The sequence below is a fragment of the Pseudophryne corroboree genome, chromosome 2, assembly GCF_028390025.1.
Source record: "Pseudophryne corroboree isolate aPseCor3 chromosome 2, aPseCor3.hap2, whole genome shotgun sequence".
Taxonomy (NCBI): Eukaryota; Metazoa; Chordata; class Amphibia; order Anura; family Myobatrachidae; genus Pseudophryne; species Pseudophryne corroboree.
Window position 1 is genome coordinate 350,539,878 of NC_086445.1, and position 24,607 is coordinate 350,564,484.

The window sequence follows — 24,607 nt, forward strand, 5'->3', positions numbered from 1 at the left end:
AAACTCAGTTACCATAAGAAACGCCGATAAAGGCAGAGTTGTGGTCCTGCAGGATTTCAGCGCATATGACAAAGAGAATATAAGACAGTTAACAGATGTGAACACCTTTTAAAAACTAGATACAGTATTGATCCAATGAGTCGGATTAAAAAGGAAGTTGACGAACTTTTGGCAGTGGGCTACTCTAATTTATGGATTGATGATACCATACGTACATTCCTAACGGTTGACTACAGACAAAGAGGAAGGAAGGTGCAAATCCCCACCCCTAAATTCCCTTCCGCACACTGAAAATTACCTGTAACCAGGTATGATAATTATCTCCAGATATGATTGAGCAGCTTCCAAATTGTTTGTCTGCTTGTGTGCAAGAGGCATTGAATGGGAGCAGCATTTGGAAGGCATGCTGTTCCTTGTAGTGCCAATGGGAGATCCTGGGGGTGGCTCCCGGGTAAGTTAGCTCTCTGTCTGGAAGTGTTTTAGTAATAGTCTTTATCATGAGGCCTACTGTGACAAATTACATGGCCCTATGTTGGCACTGCTATTATGTAGGTTAGGACTGCTGTATCAGAGAAGCCGTGAAGTGGCCAGCAGCTAAACATGTGTTTGCAAACATTTGTGACTAATTCTCTGAATTTTATTACCAGATAGGTTCAGGGATGGTTACAGGTAATTTTCAGTGTGCGGAAGGGAATTTAGGGGTGGGGATTTGCACCCCCCTTCCTCTTTGTCTGTTGTTTGTCTGTGACCCCTCCCCCTTCCAGCACCTGATATATAATTATCTCCAGGTATGATTGAGCAGCTTCCTAATGGTATGTCTAATGGTTGACTACCCATTTTCCCCATTTTATATACACTTTCAAAAGTACACAAAACTCTGATGTACCCCCCCCCCTCCCCCCAGGTAGGCCCATAATTTCGGCTAGGGGATCAGTACTACAACCTATTGCACGGTGCTTGGATTTTCGCCTACAGCCATTTGTACAGAATAATAAGAGTTATTTACGTGATACGTCACATTTTCTTACCAAACTTAAACTTTTGAATGAGTTACCCTCAGAATTTTTGTTAGCGTCACTTGACGTTTGTTCGTTATAAACGGTCATCCACTATAATTTGGGGATGGAGGCTGTGAAAAAAACTTTGATCAGGGGTCCTTATGAAGGACCACCTGTCCAATTCCTGATGTAACTACTCACAAATGTTCTGAGAAGTAATAATTTCCTTTACCAGGGAGATTATTATGTTCAACTCATGGGAACCGTGATCGGTTGGAATTTGGTGCAGGCCTATTCGAAACTATTTATCCAACAAATTGAGGAGGAGCACATCTTCACCAAATATGCTTTTTTATAAGATATTTTTCTAATTTGGATTGCAAGTGAACAGTCCTTTAACACTATGGTCGCTGCATTGAACATCATTGAGAGTCCCATCCGCTTTACGTCTGAGTGCAGTGCTCACTCTTTGAACTTTCTCAATGTAACACTCTTCAGGAATGCAGGAGGTATGCAATACACTATTTTCCAAAAAACAACAGACAGGAACACCTTGCTGTGGGCTACAAGTCATCATCCCGATCCACTTAAATCTAAACTCGCAATTTCATAATTTTTAAGGGTCATGAGAAATAACTTGGATCAGAGCCTAATGGAAATACAATTACAGGAATGTTGTGAATGTTTTGCTGAATGTGGGTACACAAGGAGAACTATTAAGCAGTGCCTCACCAGGGCCAGAGCATGCTTTGATGATTCTGCAAGCTATCCTTTAAATAAAGAAGAAAAGAAAAATTGTATGGTTCTTAATATGAAATGTGATACTAATTTAAAACAAGTACAGAAATCGATCAGACTACACTGGCCAATAATAACCACCACTGTTGAGTGTATCAAGGGGTTGCAACTTGAAAGATATGCTACTTAGACCTAATATGTGACCAGACAGGCCTGTGGAGAACCAATGGCTATTGAAACAGAACGGTTGCTTTCATTGCTTGAAATGCACAACTTGCAGAGCATTAATAGCTGGCAAATACTTCTTTCATCCGCAGAGTAGTGTGAAAATATACTTGATTCACCACCTGACTTGTTCTCTTGACCATATTGTGTTCTACCTAATATGCCCATGTGGGTACATGTATGTGGGAAAAACAATCAGGACCTTCCGAGAGAGGATGAACCAACATAGGTCATCCATAAGATTTGCATATTCCACTGGAAAGATAGACAAACCTGTTGTGGCTCACTTTCTGAAATATGGACATCAGATCTCGATGTTAAGATACGTGATAATTGATTGGGTGCCTCTGTTGGAATGTGGAGGAGATCGTGGGAAGATACTCCATTAAAAGAGAAGCTTATTGGATTTTTCGATTAGATACAGTGGCCACAAAAGGCTTAATGAACATAACTCTATTGATTTTTATCTGTCACCTTTTCTAAGCGACCATAGTGTTTGTACGCAGCACTTTAAAAGCAAGCATGTTTTGTAATCTTATTGTACTTTGATTATTAGACACTGGGGATCCATCTAAGCAATTGATTACTTGTTAATCATTTTGCATTATACAAGTGCTTTTTATTATATGTATATGTTAAGTGTTCCTAAAAGATTGCCTGCAGGCGCGTTTATACCTTTATTTGGTCAATTCAATATGATTGTGCTATGAGGAGAATATTGACAGGATGGGCAATAATACAGTGACAAGTTTGAGACTAAGTGCGGAAGTTATGTCAGGTGGATTGTCAGTTGACCGCACTCATCCAGAATATAGTTGTTGCTGAGTTTTTATTCCATTCTTATATTTGCTATAATCCTGACATATACGTGTTGTGATGGCTTGCCCTAACCGTTGTGTGCTGAAATTTTCTTAGGTTACTTAATATCTGGTCCAGTACACTCACTGCGCTCCGGGTACCTGGTGGAAGCGAGGTGTTGGTCGCGGGAGTAAGGGAGGAAGTGATGTCAGGTTTGGTCTTGGCTGGCGCCCTGTGCACTGTAGAGTGCAATGAGCTTTGGGAATGTACTGCAGCGTGTAAATGTGGTATACAACTTACCAGCGTGCTGGAACTATCACTCAATGACTGGTTAAGCAACACATTGCCAGCGGGCTAATGTGATGATTATAATGTACATGACGTCATTTCCGGTGACGTGCAGCCCTGATTGTGGGCGGGTTGTTAAAAACAGGTATAAAGGCGCCTGAGGGGTTAGTATGTGGTGTTTGCTGGTGGTGGTTTGTTTGGACATGCTGTAATAGTCTTGACAAATGCCACTGACTTTGGCCGAAATGTCAACACTGCATCATTAAAGCTATGTGATTTTTTTCTGCATCTATTTCTGAAGACTGGTGAGTGCACTTTTATTACCCACTTTCTATATTGGATTTATTCATACCAGAAGTATGGCACCCCATCGGTTGAAGATAGCGACTGCAGATCCTCTGTGGAAGGTGTATATATATATAGTATATATATATATATATATATATGTGTGTGTGTGTGTAGAATCATTACCATGCAATCACATGCTGTGGTCCTCCTGTAATAACAATGGGAGAAATCCATCCATCCACTGGTCTATATCCCAATATACAGAAGGTCTAATTTATTCGTAGCATAGCATTAGCAGAACATAACATGGTAGCACAAGACGTCTAATGCTGGCCAAGATGTCTGAAAGTTTTGGCTGATCACCCATTCTTTGGTTAACACTTGTAGCACTCTTCAATGGATTTGTATCACCTCATCACCACATTGTGACAATATTTTCAACTCATGGTTTTTCAATGAATCCCTGGTGTATCTCCTGAAGTACTGTACATTGAGACAAGGGACGGGGATGTAATCCTGCCACTGTACAAATCATTGGTACGTCCTCACCTGGAATATTGTGTACAGTTCTGGGCACCGTATTATAAAAAAAGATATTGGGGAACTAGAAAGAGTTCAAAGAAAAGCTACTAAATTGATTAAAGGGTTAGAGTCTCTGGAGTACGAGGAAAGGCTTACACTAGGTTAAATATGTATACACTAGAAAAGAGGCGACTGAGAGGAGACATTATTAATATCTTCAAATATGTAAAGGATCATTACAAGGAGCTGCAGCAGATTTGTTTATTAAAAGAACTCTGTATAGGACGCATGGGCACTCGCTTAGGCTAGAAGAGAGAAAATGCCGTACACAACTTAGGAAAGGGTTCTTCACGGTAAGGACAATAAAGATTTGAAACTCCTTGTCGGAGAAGGTAATAATGGCAGACTCTGTAAATGTATTTAAAAACGGGTTGGACAAATTTCTAACTGGTAAATGTATCCAGGGCTATAGCATTTAACATATTGACATTAAATTATCTGGGAGTGGTAAGAATCATAGCTGTCAATTGGTACTAAACCATTACTTCAGCAGGTGCATTATAATATTAACAGATCAACACAGAATACATTTTGCCTCTTTTTAACCTCACTGACTATGTAACCATGTAACTTGCTTTCCAAACTTTGCATCATTAATTTTCATAGCCCTGTATATGAAACAATGTTTTTTTAAATACACTTATCACTGTCATTGGTTGATATATCAAGCAGTTAAAAAAAAAGTGGGCAAGTAGGCCTTTGGAGAAGTTGCCCATAAAAACCAAACAGCTGTAGAATGTACATGTGAAATGCTACCTCAAAGCTGACTGGTTACTAATTAGTGATGTGCACCGGAAATTTTTCGGGTTTTGTGTTTTGGTTTTGGATTCGGTTCCGCGGCCGTGTTTTGGATTCGGACGTGTTTTGGCAAAACCTCCCTGAAAATTTTTTGTCGGATTCGGGTGTTTTTTTTTTACAAAAACCCCTCAAAAACAGCTTAAATCATAGAATTTGGGGGTCATTTTGATCCCATAGTATTATTAACCTCAATAACCATAATTTCCACTCATTTCCAGTCTATTCTGAACACCTCACACCTCACAATATTATTTTTAGTCCTAAAATTTGCACCGAGGTCGCTGGATGGCTAAGCTAAGTGACCCAAGTGGCCGACACAAACACCTGGCCCATCTAGGAGTGTCACTGCAGTGTCAGACAGGATGGCAGATTTAAAAAATAGTCCCCAAACAGCACATGATGCAAAGAAAAAAAGAGGTGCAATGAGGTAGCTGTGTGACTAAGCTAAGCGACCCAAGTGGCCGACACAAACACCTTGCCCATCTAGGAGTGGCACTGCAGTGTCAGACAGGATGGCAGATTTAAAAAATAGTCCCCAAACAGCACATGATGCAAAGAAAAAAAGAGTTGCAATGAGGTAGCTGTGTGACTAAGCTAAGCGACCCAAGTGGCCGACACAAACAACTGGCCCATCTAGGAGTGGCACTGCAGTGTCAGACAGGATGGCAGATTTAAAAAATAGTCCCCAAACAGCACATGATGCAAAGAAAAAAAGAGGTGCAATGAGGTAGCTGTGTGGCTAAGCTAAGCGACCCAAGTGGCCGACACAAACACCTAGCCCATCTAGGAGTGGCACAGCAGTTTTCTAGCGAGAGGATGAGTGCTTCCATCCTCATGTGAGTCTGAACCACTAGCCATGAACATAGGCCAGGGCCTCAGCTGTTCCTTGCCACTCCGTGTTGCAAATGGCATATTGGCAAGTTTACGCTTCTCATCAGACGATTTTAATTTAGATTTTTGGGTCATTTTACTGAACTTTTGTAGTATACTTGATGACACAGAGGTAGAGCAGTGGCCTACTGTACCGTACTGCTATATATTATATACTGGTGGTCAGCAAAATTCTGCACTGTCCTCCTACTATATATATTGCGCACAACTAAAATACACCACAGGTATGGATGGATAGTATACTTGATGACACAGAGGTAGGTAGATCAGTGGACTACTGTACCGTACTGCTATATATTATATACTGGTGGTCAGCAAAATTCTGCACTGTCCGCCTACTATATATACTGCGCACAACTAAAATGCACCACAGGTATGGATGGATAGTATACTTGACGACACAGAGGTAGGTAGAGCAGTGGACTACTGTACCGTACTGCTATATATTATATACTGGTGGTCAGCAAAATTCTGCACTGTCCTCCTACTATATATACTGTGCACAATTAAAATGCACCACAGGTATGGATGGATAGTATACTTGACGACACAGAGGTAGGTAGAGCAGTGGACTACTGTGCCATACTGCTATATATTATATACTGGTGGTCAGCAAAATTCTGCACTGTCCTACTACTATATATACTGCGCACAACTAAAATGCACCACAGGTATGAATGGATAGTATACTTGACGACACAGAGGTAGGTAGAGCAGTGGACTACTGTACCGTACTGCTATATATTATATACTGGTGGTCAGCAAAATTCTGCACTGTCCTCCTACTATATATACTGCGCACAACTTAAATGCACCACAGGTATGGATGGATAGTATACTTGACGACACAGAGGTAGGTAGAGCAGTGGACTACTGTACCGTACTGCTATATAATACTGGTGGTCACTGGTCAGCAAAATTCTGCACTGTCCTCCTACTATATACTACAGTGCAGCACAGATATGGAGCGTTTTTCAGGCAGAGAACGTAGATATTTTCAGCACACTGAGCACAGATATTTGCAGCACACTGAACACAGAAACTGAGAGAATGCTGCATGTCCTCTCCCTATCATCTCCAATGCACGAGTGAAAAGGGCGGCGACGCGCGGCTCCTTATATAGAATACGAATCTCGCGAGAATCCGACAGCGGGATGATGACGTACGTGCGCGCTCGGGTTTAACCGAGCAAGGCGGGAGGATCCGAGTCTGCCTCGGAACCGTGTAAAATGGGTGAAGTTCGGGGGGGTTCGCATTCTGAGGAACCGAACCCGCTCATCACTAGTTACTCTGGGAAATTTCTCCACTTGTCCACTTGTCCACTTCTCCACTCTTTTCACTAATTGATGCATCAACTCCTCAGTGTCTTTATACATGTTCTCTATTTCTTGTGTGAAGCCATTTTATATATATGCAGACAGCAGCGGTGTCCCGGCGTGCTGAGGATCGTTAACGTGAGGCGGGCAGCGCGAGTACCAGGGATCTGACGCTGGATCGGCGGTTGGTGGAGGCGATACCAGGGGATATTTTACAAAAAACCAAGTGGTATTTAAGCCCACTCAGAAGAACCATGAGGTATTAAGCCAAATATCATTGTGACAATTGTTGGTTTTAATATATTTTGTATGAATAAACGATAATGCACTATGAAGCGCTCCTCTAATTTCTTTCTATATATATATATATATATATATATATATATACATTCAGTAAAAAGGAGCACTCACCAGTCTTCATAATGTTTCTTATTTTTATTGTTAGCAGCAAGACATCAATCAAGGGGTGTAATCGACGTTTCGGTTCCAAATGGAACCTTTGTCAAGATCATAAAGCACAGTAAATGGTCCCCTTATAAACCCTAAAGTGACCCTCCCCCTAATTAATCAATTATAATCCGTCAAGTATTCATAACAACAACACACAAATATATAACACATATAATGACAATACATAGACAAATACAACATACAAATAAAAGCATGAAATCCATATATACCGATTAGACACATGAGTCGTCTGTAAACCGCGGTTCCCAGCGATACACGAGCGGCGTGCGTTCTACTGCGCGCCTTACTTCCGGTATCTGGAACGCAAGTTCCGGACTCGTGACCGGAAGTACACAGCCCCGTCACTCGGGTCTTATATCAATGCTCAGCCCTCAATAATCCGGTCTCCATGGAGACAACTATTATATCAGGAATATATATGTAGCTGAAACAGCATCCTAAAGTCATTTGCTGGTACAATGTAATCAGATCTTAAAATTATTACTAAAAAACAGTAGACTCATATATCTAATCGGAAGGATCACAATGAGTCAACAGTACGTGAATTGTAGCATAGTCCTACGTCATTTTGTCTCCAAAATATTAACCATTAGTCTAAAGACTACAATATAAACAATAAACAAAGGACATGGGCAGCGACACAGACCGTCCACCTAAGGTAGCCACAGAACGCAAAAAAAGAAGAGAAAGAATATCAGAAAAAAATGATAAAAAGTAATAAAAAACTGTGATGAATAAAGATTCAGGCAATAGTCCCGTAAATATGTATAATTCATTCCAGAAAGATACCATATTGGATGCCCTCATTCAGGCCTTTAGGGCGCATAGTGTCCAGCCGGTAGATCCATGATGCCTCACATTGGAGCAATAATTTTGCTCTATCCCCACCTCTTTTTAAAGGAGTTATCCGGTCTATGATCATACATTTCAAAGATGCCAGGGTGTGTTTTGCCTCAAAAATTGCCTAGCAACAGGCTTATCTGAGTGTCCCTCATTCAGTGCTGTTCTGATGGATAGGCGATGGTTCGCCATCCTTTCACGGAATGGACGAACCGTTTTGCCTACATACATCAGAGAACATGGGCACGTAAGTGTGTAGATAATGAAATCAGAGGTGCAACTCCCTCGCTGGCTGATCTTAATTTTCTGTCCAGTATGTGGATGGTGGAAATATTCACCGGAGGTCATGCTTCTGCAAGTCGTGCAATTCACGCATCGATAAGACCCCTACTTTTGTATCGATAGCCAAGAGTCAGATTCTGATTTTAATGGTCTATCTGGCTGCATAAGAATGTCCTTTAAATTCCGTCCTCGTCTAAAGCTGATAAGAGGCTTAGCTGGTAAATGCTTGCAGAGGGCTGGATCACTTTTAACCATCGGCCAAAGATTTTTAACTGCTCGTCGAACAACAGGACCAGCTGTGTCAAACGTTATCGTGACCACAAAAGGATTCTGTGTCCCGCATTGTTTCTTGACATTTCCTGATGAGAAGATCTTTAGAGCTTTACGTTCACAATTATCAATAGTCTGTTGACTATAGCCCCTCGAGAAGAATCTCTGCTTCATCTCTTCTATTTGTTTATTAGCTCAATCGGGTTCTGAGTTGTTACGGAGTACCCGCAAAAATTGTGAAATAGGCATATTCTGTTTGAGCGAGCCTGGGTGATGGCTTCCAAAGTGTAATAGAGTATTGCGATCTGTGGACTTCCTGAACAGTCTGTGTCCATACCCTATCTCTGTGGCATAGACGGTTACATCAAGAAAGTTGATCTCCTCTCTACTAAATTCCATAGTAAATCTGATTGGAGAGTCAAGGCCATTAAGATGCTCCAGCATCTCCTGGAGTGCCATCTCACTGCCTGTCCAAATCAGGAACACGTCATCAATGAAGCGACAGTAAAAGCCGATACTATCTCCAAACAGCGGGAGAATGTGTACATTTTCATAAGCGTCCATAAATATATTAGCGTACGACGGCGCAATATTACTGCCCATCGCAGTCCCCGCTGTTTGAAGATAGTATCGGCCGCCATACTGAAAGTAATTGCACGTAAGGGTCAATTCCAGCAGATCAATTAAAAATTCAATTGGCGGAGAGACCATCTGTATACCAGATAAGGCTTTACGTACAGCCATCAAACCATCGTTATGTGGTATGACGGTGTATAGAGACACCACATCCATCGTGACCAGGATCCCCCGCATCGAAGATGGCAGTGTTTTAATCAATCCCAAGAAATCACTAGTATCCTGTATATAGCTCTTTGTGTTCCTAACATATAACTGAAGGAAACTATCCAAAAATTGTGCCACAGGTGAGAAGAGAGAGTTTCGGGCCGAAATAATCGGTCGACCCGGTGGACTCACCAGAGTCTTATGTATCTTAGGCAACAAATAAAGCATAGGACAAATGGGATAATCAGTCTTGAGAAAGCTTAAAACATCAGAGTCAATCCAGCCATTCGAGAAGCCAAAATCTAGGCTGCTATCCAGACGGTTCTTAAAGGAAATTGCAGGGTCTCCCCCCAACAACCTATAAGTCTCCCAGTCCGATAGCTGCCTCAATGCCTCTTTGTCGTAATCCTTAGTATCTAATATTACCACAGCGCCCCCCTTATCGGCGGGGCGTAATGTTATCAAAGGATTATCTTTAAGGTTCCAAAGTGCATTCCTCTCAAGTGGACTCAAATTAGATCTAATATGTTTCTGTTTGGTGAGTGATTCCTGTATATTCTGATCTAATAATCTGGTGAAAGTTTTTATACTCGGATTTAGTGAGGGTGGATCATATTTACTCCTTTTCTTAAATTGTGTCGTAGTGTAGTCCATTTTACGTGTATTTTGAAACTTCTCTGTCAATCTGAGTTTTCTACCTAGCTTATATTTATCAACTGACCATCTAAATTTATCAAATTTTGGTGTTGGGATAAAGCTTAGCCCTTTAGATAGCAAGCTTATCTCAGATTCCGTCAGTTTATGCGAAGATAGGTTACTTACTGAATCTTCTGCGCTTTTGTTGTCTTCTTCTTTTCTTTTGTGTTTGCCCCGCCGGAGGTGGGGCCTCCTGCATTTAAAGTCGTATTATTAATTTTAGAGCGAGTGTTAGCCCTGGGTAGGGGAGGTTTACCAGATATCTGGGAATCAGAGGAGTCCCTATCTGAAGATGAGAAACTATCAAGTTGAGACTGATTGTAATAGTGTCTATTATTTCTAGATCTAAATGGTAATGAATTATCACTACCCGTGAGCCATCTATAGACTCTATGGTCCTTATAGTCACGTTCAACTTTAGTGAGTTTGGCCCTTTTAAATGTCACCAGATCTTTATGGTATTTGTCTATTTGATCTTTAAGTTTACTCAGCCACTGCTGCGAAGTGTCTGCCTGTAGAACCTCAGTTGCTACAGAGCGTGAGTCAATTAACTCCGTCCTCACTTTCTTTAGGTCAACACTTACCTCCTCTATCACAAGCAAAGTAAATCAAATGAGCATTTATTCAGGACCGAGTACCATCTGCAACAAAAGGCTGGGTTGTTCCTCCCAATTGTGGGGATGTTTTTAATACGGAAGCCCCTCGGTAGTTGTTTCTTACGATAATAGTCGGACAAAAATTGCCCATGTAGCAGAAGGTCCACTTCCTTTTTCTGTAAATTAAGTAGTTTATGGTACAGGTCTAATGCACTCTCTGCTGGTAGCAGCTCAAAGTCGCTAAATCCAGATAATACCCTTTCTGCATCCTCATCAGTTAAAGCTAAGAGCTCATGTTCAGCTGAAAATAGAAGCTCAGTTGTCACAATATTCTCCATATGAAGAGCAAATGGTCTTCACTCAAAACACAAAGATATTATATCACTATCTTTTACATCAAAAAAACGTCTATGCCACAGAGTCTAAAAAACTATAAATCAAAATAATGTGCAAAAATCAAAATATCAAAAAATGAAAAACGAAAAATGAAGAAAAAAATCAGGGGAGAAAAATACAAAATCATAAGTCCATGTCCAGAGTTCACGTCTGTAGTAGAGCCATTTCACCAAGACATTTCCTATCTAGCAATTCTGACAAAAAGTCCTTAAGATGAACAATCCTGTTTGCCTGGTGCCGGACATAAAGTTACAACTTAATTGTTGAAACATAAATATTCCCAGAACAGTCCACACTCTGGCCTTATCCACATATGCTGGGGTGACTTCCAGAAACTGATAAATCCTCCAGATCCATCAGTGCCAATATACATTCAGTAAATAGGAGCACTCACCAGTCTTCATAATGTTTCTTATTTTTATTGTTAGCAGCAAGACATCAATCAAGGGGAGTAATCGACGTTTCGGTTCCAAATGGAACCTTTGTCAAGATCATAAAGCACAGTAAATGGTCCCCTTATAAACCCTAAAGTGACCCTCCCCCTAATTAATCAATTATAATCCGTCAAGTATTCATAACAACAACACACAAATATATAACACATATAATGACAATACATAGACAAATACAACATACAAATAAAAGCATGAAATCCATATATACCGATTAGACACATGAGTCGTCTGTAAACCGTGGTTCCCAGCGATACACGAGCGGCGTGCGTTCCACTGCGCGCCTTACTTCCGGTATCTGGAACGCAAGTTCCGGACTCGTGACCGGAAGTACACAGCCCCGTCACTCGGGTCTTATATCAATGCTCAGCCCTCAATAATCCGGTCTCCATGGAGACAACTATTATATCAGGAATATATATGTAGCTGAAACAGCATCCTAAAGTCATTTGCTGGTACAATGTAATCAGATCTTAAAATTATTACTAAAAAACAGTAGACTCATATATCTAATCGGAAGGATCACAATGAGTCAACAGTACGTGAATTGTAGCATAGTCCTACGTCATTTTGTCTCCAAAATATTAACCATTAGTCTAAAAACTACAATATAAACAATAAACAAAGGACATGGGCAGCGACACAGACCGTCCACCTAAGGTAGCCACAGAACACAAAAAAAGAAGAGAAAGAATATCAGAAAAAAATGATAAAAAGTAATAAAAAACTGTGATGAATAAAGATTCAGGCAATAGTCCCGTAAATATGTATAATTCATTCCAGAAAGATACCATATTGGATGCCCTCATTCAGGCCTTTAGGGCGTATAGTGTCCAGCCGGTAGATCCATGATGCCTCACGTTGGAGCAATAATTTTACTCTATCCCCACCTCTTTTTAAAGGAGTTATCCGGTCTATGATCATACATTTCAAAGATGCCAGGGTGTGTTTTGCCTCAAAAAAGTGCCTAGCAACAGGCTTATCTGAGTGTCCCTCATTCAGTGCTGTTCTGATGGATAGGCGATGGTTCGCCATCCTTTCACGGAATGGACGGACCGTTTTGCCTACAGAATCCTTTTGTGGTCACGACAACGTTTGACACAGCTGGTCCTGTTGTTCGACGAGCAGTTAAAAATCTTTGGCCGATGGTTAAAAGTGATCCAGCCCTCTGCGAGCATTTACCAGCTAAGCCTCTTATCAGCTTTAGACGAGGATGGAATTTAAAGGACATTCTTATGCAGCCAGATAGACCATTAAAATCAGAATCTGACTCTTGGCTATCGATACAAAAGTAGGGGTCTTATCGATGCGTGAATTGCACGACTTGCAGACGCATGACCTCCGGTGAATATTTCCACCATCCACATACTGGACAGAAAATTAAGATCAGCCAGCGAGGGAGTTGCACCTCTGATTTCATTATCTACACACTTACGTGCCCATGTTCTCTGATGTATGTAGGCAAAACGGTTCGTCCATTCCGTGAAAGGATGGCGAACCATCGCCTATCCATCAGAACAGCACTGAATGAGGGACACTCAGATAAGCCTGTTGCTAGGCACTTTTTTGAGGCAAAACACACCCTGGCATCTTTGAAATGTATGATCATAGACCGGATAACTCCTTTAAAAAGAGGTGGGGATAGAGCAAAATTATTGCTCCAACGTGAGGCATCATGGATCTACCGGCTGGACACTATGCGCCCTAAAGGCCTGAATGAGGGCATCCAATATGGTATCTTTCTGGAATGAATTATACATATTTACGGGACTATTGCCTGAATCTTTATTCATCACAGTTTTTTATTACTTTTTATCATTTTTTTCTGATATTCTTTCTCTTCTTTTTTTTGCGTTCTGTGGCTACCTTAGGTGGACGGTCTGTGTCGCTGCCCATGTCCTTTGTTTATTGTTTATATTGTAGTCTTTAGACTAATGGTTAATATTTTGGAGACAAAATGACGTAGGACTATGCTACAATTCACGTACTGTTGACTCATTGTGATCCTTCCGATTAGATATATGAGTCTACTGTTTTTTAGTAATAATTTTAAGATCTGATTACATTGTACCAGCAAATGACTTTAGGATGCTGTTTCAGCTACATATATATTCCTGATATAATAGTTGTCTTCATGGAGACCGGATTATTGAGGGCTGAGCATTGATATAAGACCCGAGTGACGGGGCTGTGTACTTCCGGTCACGAGTCCGGAACTTGCGTTCCAGATACCGGAAGTAAGGCGCGCAGTGGAACGCACACCGCTCGTGTATCGCTGGGAACCGCGGTTTACAGACGACTCATGTATCTAATCGGTATATATGGATTTCATGCTTTTATTTGTATGTTGTATTTGTCTATGTATTGTCATTATATGTGTTATATATTTGTGTGTTGTTGTTATGAATACTTTACGGATTATAATTGATTAATTAGGGGGAGGGTCACTTTAGGGTTTATAAGGGGACCATTTACTGTGCTTTATGATCTTGACAAAGGTTCCATTTGGAACCGAAACGTCGATTACACCCCTTGATTGATGTCTTGCTGCTAACAATAAAAATAAGAAACATTATGAAGACTGGTGAGTGCTCCTGTTTACTGAATGTATATTGGCACTGATGGATCTGGAGGATTTATCAGTTTCTGGAAGTCACCCCAGCATATGTGGATAAGGCCAGAGTGTGGACTGTTCTGGGAATATATATATATATATATATATATATATATAAATAACCAATAGATGCGGGGGCGCACAGGTAACGTTAGGTGGGCACTAAAAGTGCACGTGATTATGTGAAAGAGTGTATACACACAATTGATTAAAATAACACTTATCCAGTTGGTGGATGGCAGCAACCTTAAACAATGTGATACGTGCTTGGATGGCACATATATAGGGTGAGAATAGAACTAGCGGAGATAAGGGCACCTAGTTAGTGTTTAAATATTAGTATAAAGTGAACCAAGTGGTAGTGTATGGACATCACTTATCTGGTACAAACATTGTCTTCGGTCACATGACCAATGCATATATGTGGAAAGAAAAACAGAACAGAAATAACTAGAGATGTGCACCGGAAATTTTTCGGGTTTTGTGTTTTGGTTTTGGGTTCGGTTCCGTGGCCGTGTTTTGGGTTCGAACGCGTTTTGGCAAAACCTCACCGAATTTTTTTTGTTGGATTCGGGTGTGTTTTGGATTCGGGTGTTTTTTTCAAAAAACCCTAAAAAACAGCTTAAATCATAGAATTTGGGGGTCATTTTGATCCCAAAGTATTATTAACCTCAATAACCATAATTTCCACTCATTTTCAGTCTATTCTGAACACCTCACACCTCACAATATTATTTTTAGTCCTAAAATTTGCACCGAGGTCGCTGGATGACTAAGCTCAGCGACCCAAGTGGCCGACACAAACACCTGGCCCATCTAGGAGTGGCACTGCAGTGTCACGCAGGATGGCCCTTCCAAAAAACACTCCCCAAACAGCACATGACGCAAAGAAAAAAAGAGGCGCAATGAGGTAGCTGTGTGACTAAGCTCAGCGACCCAAGTGGCCGACACAAACACCTGGCCCATCTAGGAGTGGCACTGCAATGTCACGCAGGATGGCCCTTCCAAAAAACACTCCCCAAACAGCACATGACGCAAAGAAAAAAAGAGGCGCAATGAGGTAGCTGTGTGAGTAAGCTAAGCGACCCTAGTGGCCGACACAAACACCTGGCCCATCTAGGAGTGGCACTGCAGTGTCAGGCCGGATGGCCCTTCCAAAAAATACTCCCCAAACAGCAGATGACGCAAAGAAGAAAAAAAAGAGGCGCAATGAGGTAGCTGTGTGACTAAGATAAGTGACCCTAGTGGCCGACACAAACACCTGGCCCATCTAGGAGTGGCACTGCAGTGTCACGCAGGATGGCCCTTCCAAAAAATACTCCCCAAACAGCACATGACGCAAAGAAGAAAACAAAGAGGCGCAATGAGGTAGCTGTGTGACTAAGATAAGCGACCCTAGTGGCCGACACAAACACCTGGCCCATCTAGGAGTGGCACTGCAGTGTCACGCAGGATGGCCCTTCCAAAAAACACTCCCCAAACAGCACATGACGCAAAGAAAAATGAAAGAAAAAAGAGGTGCAAGATGGAATTGTCCTTGGGCCCTCCCACCCACCCTTATGTTGTATAAACAGGACATGCACACTTTAACCAACCCATCATTTTAGTGACAGGGTCTGCCACACGACTGTGACTGAAATGACGGGTTGGTTTGGACCCCCACCAAAAAAGAAGCAATTAATCTCTCCTTGCACAAACTGGCTCTACAGAGGCAAGATGTCCACCTCATCATCATCCTCCGATTCATCACCGTGTACATCCCCCTCCTCACATATTATCAATTCGTCCCCACTGGAATCCACCATCACAGCTCCCTGTGTACTTTGTGGAGGCAATTGCTGCTGGTGAATGTCTCCATGGAGGAATTGATTATAATTCATTTTAATGAACATCATCTTCTCCACATTTTCTGGAAGTAACCTCGTACGCCGATTGCTGACAAGGTGAGCGGCGGCACTAAACACTCTTTCGGAGTACACACTTGTGGGAGGGCAACTTAGGTAGAATAAAGCCAGTTTGTGCAAGGGCCTCCAAATTGCCTCTTTTTCCTGCCAGTATACGTACGGACTGTCTGACGTGCCTACTTGGATGCGGTCACTCATATAATCCTCCACCATTCTTTCAATGGTGAGAGAATCATATGCAGTGACAGTAGACAACATGTCCGTAATCGTTGGCAGGTCCTTCAGTCCGGACCAGATGTCAGCATCAGCAGTCGCTCCAGACTGCCCTGCATCACCGCCAGCGGGTGGGCTCGGAATTCTGAGCCTTTTCCTCGCACCCCCAGTTGCGGGAGAATGTGAAGGAGGAGATGTTGACAGGTCGCGTTCCGCTTGACTTGACAATTTTCTCACCAGCAGTACTTTGAACCCCTGCAGACTTGTGTCTGCCGGAAAGAGAGATACAACGTAGGTTTTAAATCTAGGATCGAGCACGGTGGCCAAAATGTAGTGCTCTGATTTCAACAGATTGACCACCCGTGAATCCTTGTTAAGCGAATTAAGGGCTCCATCCACAAGTCCCACATGCCTAGCGGAATCGCTCAGTGTTAGCTCCTCCTTCAATGTCTCCAGCTTCTTCTGCAAAAGCCTGATGAGGAGAATGACCTGACTCAGGCTGGCAGTGTCTGAACTGACTTCACGTGTGGCAAGTTCAAAAGGTTGCAGAACCTTGCACAACGTTGAAATCATTCTCCACTGCGCTTGAGACAGGTGCATTCCACCTCCTATATCGTGGTCAGTTGTATAGGCTTGAATGGCCTTTTGCAGCTCCTCCAACCTCTGAAGCATATAGAGGGTTGAATTCCACCTCGTTACCACTTCTTGCTTCAGATGATGGCAGGGCAGGTTCAGGCGTTTTTGGTGTTGCTCCAGTCTTCTGTACGTGGTGCCTGTACGCCGAAAGTGTCCCGCAATTCTTCTGGCCACCGACAGCATCTCTTGCACGCCCCTGTCGTTTTTTAAATAATTCTGCACCACCAAATTCAAGGTATGTGCAAAACATGGGACGTGCTGGAATTTGCCCATATTTAATGCACACACAGTATTGCTGGTGTTGTCCGATGCCACAAATCCACAGGAGAGTCCAATTGGGGTAAGCCATTCTGCGATGATCTTCCTCAGTTGCCGTAACAGGTTTTTAGCTGTGTGCGTATTCTGGAAAGCGGTGATACAAAGCGTAGCCTGCCTAGGAAAGAGTTGGCATTTGCGAGATGCTGCTACTGGTGCCGCCGCTGCTGTTCTTGCGGCGGGAGTCAATACATCTACCCAGTGGGCTGTCACAGTCATATAGTCCTGAGTCTGCCTTGCTCCACTTGTCCACATGTCCGTGGTTAAGTGGACATTGGGTACAACTGCATTTTTTAGGACACTGGTGAGTCTTTTTCTGAGGTCTTTGTACATTTTCGGTATCGCCTGCCTAGAGAAATGGAACCTAGATGGTATTTGGTACCGGGGACACAGTACCTCAAACAAGTCTATAGTTGGCTCTGCAGTAATGATGGATACCGGAACCACGTTTCTCACCGCCCAGGATGCCAAGGCCTCAGTTATCCGCTTTGCAGCAGGATGACTGCTGTGATATTTCATCTTCCTCGCAAAGGACTGTTGGACAGTCAATTGCTTGGTGGAAGTAGTAAAAGTGGTCTTCCGACTTCCCCTCTGGGATGAGCATCGACTCCCAGCAGCAACAACAGCAGCGCCAGCAGCAGTAGGCGTTACACTCAAGGATGCATCGGAGGAATCCCAGGCAGGAGAGGACTCGTCAGAATTGCCAGTGACATGGCCTGCAGGACTATTGGCATTCCTGGGGAAGGAGGAAATTGACACTGAGGGAGTTGGTGGGGTGGTTTGCGTGAGCTTGGTTACAAGAGGAAGGGATTTACTGGTCAGTGGACTGCTTCCGCTGTCGCCCAAAGTTTTTGAACTTGTCACTGACTTATGATGAATGCGCTGCAGGTGACGTATAAGGGAGGATGTTCCGAGGTGGTTAACGTCCTTACCCCTACTTATTACAGCTTGACAAAGGCAACACACGGCTTGACACCTGTTGTCCGCATTTCTGTTGAAATACTTCCACACCGAAGAGCTGATTTTTTTGGTATTTTCACCAGGCATGTCAATGGCCATATTCCTCCCACGGACAACAGGTGTCTCCCCGGGTGCCTGACTTAAACAAACCACCTCACCATCAGAATCCTCCTTGTCAATTTCCTCCCCAGCACCAGCAACACCCATATCCTCCTCATCCTGGTGTACTTCAACACTGACATCTTCAATCTGACTATCAGGAACTGGACTGCGGGTGCTCCTTCCAGCACTTGCAGGGGGCGTGCAAATGGTGGAAGGCGCATGCTCTTCACGTCCAGTGTTGGGAAGGTCAGGCATCGCAAACGACACAATTGGACTCTCCTTGTGGATTTGTGATTTCGAAGAACGCACAGTTCTTTGCTGTGCTTTTGCCAGCTTAAGTCTTTTCATTTTTCTAGCGAGAGGCTGAGTGCTTCCATCCTCATGTGAAGCTGAACCACTAGCCATGAACATAGGCCAGGGCCTCAGCCGTTCCTTGCCACTCCGTGTGGTAAATGGCATATTGTCAAGTTTACGCTTCTCCGACGACGATTTTATTTTAGATTTTTGAGTCCTTTTTTTTACTGATATTTTGTGTTTTGGATTTTACATGCTCTGTACTATGACATTGGGCATCGGCCTTGGCAGACGACGTTGATGGAATTTCATCGTCTCGGCCATGACTAGTGGCAGCAGCTTCAGCACGAGGTGGAAGTGGATCTTGATCTTTCCCTATTTTTGGAACCTCAACATTTTTGTTCTCCATATTTTAATAGGCACAACTAAAAGGCACCTCAGGTAAACAATGGAGATGGATGGATACTAGTATACTTATGGATGACGAGTGACTGACGACACAGAGGTAGCTACAGCCGTGGACTACCGTACTGCGTCTGCTAGTATAGAGATGATAATGATATAAAAAATATATATATATCACTACTGCAGGTATATATAATATAATGACGGACCTGCTGGACACTGTCAGCAGACTCCTAAACTACTAGTATGAAGAAGATAGAAGAAAAAAAAACCCACCACAGGTAGGTATACAATTATGGACGAGCACTGACGACACAGAGGTAGCTACAGCTGTGGACTACCGTACAGCGTCTGCTAGTATAGAGATGATAATGATATAAAAAATATATATATATCACTACTGCAGGTATATATAATATAATGACGGACCTGCTGGACACTGTCAGCAGACTCCTAAACTACTAGTATGAAGAAGATAGAAAAAAAAAACCCCACCACAGGTAGGTATACAATTATGGACGAGCACTGACGACACAGAGGTAGCTACAGCCGTGGACTACCGTACTGCGTCTGCTAGTATAGAGATGATAATGATATAAAAAATATATATATATCACTACTGCAGGTATATATAATATAATGACGGACCTGCTGGACACTGTCAGCAGACTCCTAAACTACTAGTATGAAGAAGATAGAAAAAAAACCCCACCACAGGTAGGTATACAACTATGGACGAGCACTGACGACACAGAGGTAGCTACAGCCGTGGACTACCATACTGCGTCTGCTAGTATAGAGATGATAATGATATAAAAAATATATATATATCACTACTGCAGGTATATATAATATAATGACGGACCTGCTGGACACTGTCAGCAGACTCCTAAACTACTAGTATGAAGAAGATAGAAAAAAAAAAAACCCACCACAGGTAGGTATACAATTATGGACGAGCACTGACGACACAGAGGTAGCTACAACCGTGGACTACCGTACTGCGTCTGCTAGTATAGAGATGATAATGATATAAAAAATATATATATATCACTACTGCAGGTATATATAATATAATGACGGACCTGCTGGACACTGTCAGCAGACTCCTAAACTACTAGTATGAAGAAGATAGAAAAAAAAAAACCACCACAGGTAGGTATACAATTATGGACGAGCACTGACGACACAGAGGTAGCTACAGCCGTGGACTACCGTACTGCGTCTGCTAGTATAGAGATGATAATGATATAAAAAATATATATATATCACTACTGCAGGTATATATAATATAATGACGGACCTGCTGGACACTGTCAGCAGACTCCTAAACTACTAGTATGAAGAAGATAGAAAAAAAAACCCCACCACAGGTAGGTATACAATTATGGACGAGCACTGACGACACAGAGGTAGCTACAGCCGAGGACTACCGTACTGCGTCTGCTAGTATAGAGATGATAATGATATAAAAAATATATATATATCACTACTGCAGGTATATATAATATAATGACGGACCTGCTGGACACTGTCAGCAGACTCCTAAACTACTAGTATGAAGAAGATAGAAAAAAAAAACCCACCACAGGTAGGTATACAATTATGGACGAGCACTGACGACACAGAGGTAGCTACAGCCGTGGACTACCGTACTGCGTCTGCTAATATAGAGATGATAAAGATGATAGAGATGAACAAAAAAAATATAACACTACTGCAGGTAAATATTTATATAATATAATGAATGACGGACCTGCTGGACACTGTCAGCAGAATGCGTTTATAGAATAAAAAAAAAAAAACACCACAGGAGTGTTTAACTTTTTCAGGCAGACAATATACTGGTGGTCACTGGTCAATCACACTGGCAGCAAAAGTGTGCACTGTACTCCTGCTATAACTGCACCCCAGTCTCCCCCACAATTCAGCTGTGTGAGCAGTGAGCACTCAGCACAGTCAGATATACATAGATGATATTATCATGCAGCACACTGAGGCTGAGCACAGATATGGTATGTGACTGTGTATCATTTTTTTTTTCAGGCAGAGAACGGATTATATTAAATAATAAATAAAACTGGTGGTGGTCACTAGTAACTATCAGCAAAACTCTGCACTCTGAGTACTCCTAATGCTCCCCAAAATTACTAAGTTAGTAGTAAATCAACTCAAGTGTCTCTATCTATTCTAACGGAGAGGACGCCAGCCACATCCTCTCCCTATCAATCTCAATGCACGTGTGAAAATGGCGGCGACGCGCGGCTCCTTATATAGAATCCGAGTCTCGCGATAGAATACGAGCCTTGCGAGAATCCGACAGCGGGATGATGACGTTCGGGCGCGCTCGGGTTAACCGAGCAAGGCGGGAAGATCCGAGTCTGCCTCGGACCCGTGTAAAAAGGCTGAAGTTCGGGGGGGTTCGGATTCCGAGGAACCGAACCCGCTCATCTCTAGAAATAACATAGCGCGTACAGTTTGTTTCACCATAAATAGTAGTTGTATCTAAAAAACCTTTTAAGGATGAGCAAGTCCTTAATATAAAATCCACCAGCAGGGATTATCTAAAGGTTTTTCACATATTTTAATACAACATATAAGAACAAATAAAACAAATGGTTAAAAATGCAAGCGTACAGAATGGAAAAATTCAAGCTCATCAATGCGTGTATAACAACGGATAAATCCTATTTTCATATAAATCCAATAATGGTAAAAGTGCAAACGTACAGGAAATTTAAATAAAAACAGCTTATCTGTCCAAGTTTAGCAATCCGTATATACAATCGGATACATCCCTGTTTTCCATATGAATCCAATAATGGTAAAAGTGCAAACGTACAGGAATGATAAATTAAAAGAGCTTATCTGTCCATAAAGAGGTCTCAGGTGCAGCAGTCCCAACGCGTTTCGTCAGCAGTTTGACTTCATCAAGGGGATAGAGTCAGTGAACAAGAGTAGCCATATTTATACCTATATACAATATCAGGGTCTAGGACATGGCCGGAATAATGATGACATCACTTCCTGTCAAAGGCTGTGATGAAATTCCATAAAAACTGTTAAAATGTGTTTTAATGTGAAGCAGGATAATCTTCTTGAAATACACATGAACTTATAAATCAGTAAAAACTGTTTGTGTAATAGATGCAAGGGATTCAACACAGTATAGTTATAGTTCCAGCGTGGAATGCACGCTGGAACGCAAAGTGAATTCCTGGTGTGAGGAAGGAAATAGAGGGCGCAACTTCCGGTACTCAGGAGGCATTAAAGACATATATATTTAAGTAACTCGTTGTCCGCTGGCTCCAGCCGCCTTAGAAGTTAGGCGCGCTGATGCCAGGCACGACCGTGGTGATGAGCGCTGTATAGCGCTTTTCAGGTCGAAGCCGATTACGTCACTAGGTACGTCGTGTGTGTGACATAACTCCGGCGGTCACATGGTGTGTCACTGAGCTGGTGGAACGCACACGTGACCGCAGAATGAACCTCATCATCATCGTGTGGGTGCGGTCAGCAGTAGGACAACAGAGGGGTCATAAAACAGTTTTTAAAGATATAGAAACAAGACAGTGCTTATAGTAAAAATATATTATACAGCTAGTATATATAGTTTGTACCCCATAAATGCTGATAATATCATATATTAAAAAAAACGACTTTCAATATGTCTAATGGAAATGTGCAAAATAAAAGGATTTTATGAAAAAACAGTTTCTGGCTCTTATATAAGTATAGATACACAGTTCAAAATAGTGGTTGTTAAGTAGAAATCGTATCCGAGTTCCGTCGTATTGATCCATACAGTGCTTTTTCCTGAAAATCATAAAAAATAACAATTAACAGCATCCTTAAAATTCTTGTTTATAAAAAAATTCTCCTAATATGTGATATAAAAGTGACCAGGTGTGACATGCACAGTGTTAGAGGTTTATTAATATACTGTATTTATGTGATATGTACTTGTGAAACGAAAAGGAGGACCTATAGGCAGAGATATTTATAAAAAGGGTGCAATTTCAAATGTCTCATTGAATCCAAGGGGTGACATAGTTTGAAGTTCAAAAATCCAGAACATTTCTCGTCTGGAGAGTCTATTTAATATGTCTCCTCCTCTACCTCCAGGTTTTATGAGTTCAATGGCCTTGAAAGTTAAATCCTCCAGGTTAGATTGATGTTTCTCCTTGAAGTGCCTTGAGACTGCATGATTTGCCACCTTATTTTGAATGTTGCGGACATGTTCTTGTAGACGGATTTTGAGGGTTCGTTTAGTTTTACCCACATATTTCAAGCCGCAACTGCATTCTAAAAGGTAGATAACCATAGAAGAGTTGCAGTTCGTAAAATCTTTGATGGTGTATTCTTTCGTATTGTTATGGTTAGAGAAGGTTCTTCTGATGGGGTGTACATATCTACACATATTGCAGCTTCCGCACTTATAGTTGCCTTTACATTTTGGTATTAAGGTTTTAGTTTCTGATCTAAAAATGCTTGGTGCCAAGATATCTTTCAGACTCTTAGTTTTTCTGAACACAATTTTTGGTTGAGGTGGAATGATGATATATATATATATATATATATAGAACCATCTAATATCTTTTTTTTTGTTTGCCATTGTTCATAGGCATGGAATTATGCAGCCCAGAATGCTGGTGACTGGCTTGTTTGAGGTCAGTCCTCTAGTCTATATCTGAAGGTGGGAAGTGGAGACGGAGATTTTGAGATCAAAATGGGAAACTAAGTGGACATTTGCGAATACAGAATAAAATATACCTTTCACACTGGAGCCATTTGTTTGTGACTTCATGGACCAGTATCCTTCGGCTTTTTGTGCAGCACCATCTTTTCCCAGAAGGAAGATCCCTGGACCCTGAGTGTCACAGATATACTAGCTGGGACTGGTGATTCCGAACTGGGTTCTGGTTGGGAAGCAGACTGTCCGGGATGGAAGCATTCTGGCTGGATAAAGTTCCTTTGCATGAAGGGTGCAATACTCAAGGAAGAAGTACTTGAAGAAGAAGGTCGGAGGATGATACCGAAGATCCCTACCGGACCACTAGGGTAGTGTTAGGATCTCCTGCTCTGTGCTGCCAAGTCGCCATGGCAACCGGGAGGCAAGTGTTAGCGAAGTAACCTGAGCGCAGCTGATACTCCGGTCTGGGTTTTTACTGTGTAGTGGTTACAGGCTCTGTGCACGGCAGGGAATCCGGCGCTGGTTTTGTGCTCACAGTCTGTGAGGTCTGAGTGGGGCGTGGACAGCACCTGCTATATAAACCATCCTCTCAGGCTAGGCAAATGCTGCTGAATCTTTGTTTGTTAGTCAGTTCCAGAGAGTTAGCTAGTACTGTGTGACTTTGTATTTACTTGTTGCTTACTGCGAATAGGCCTTGGGATTCGGTACTTCATTCTGCCAATCCGGACCTAGCAGTAAGACTGGAGTCAGTTGTTTGACCTGC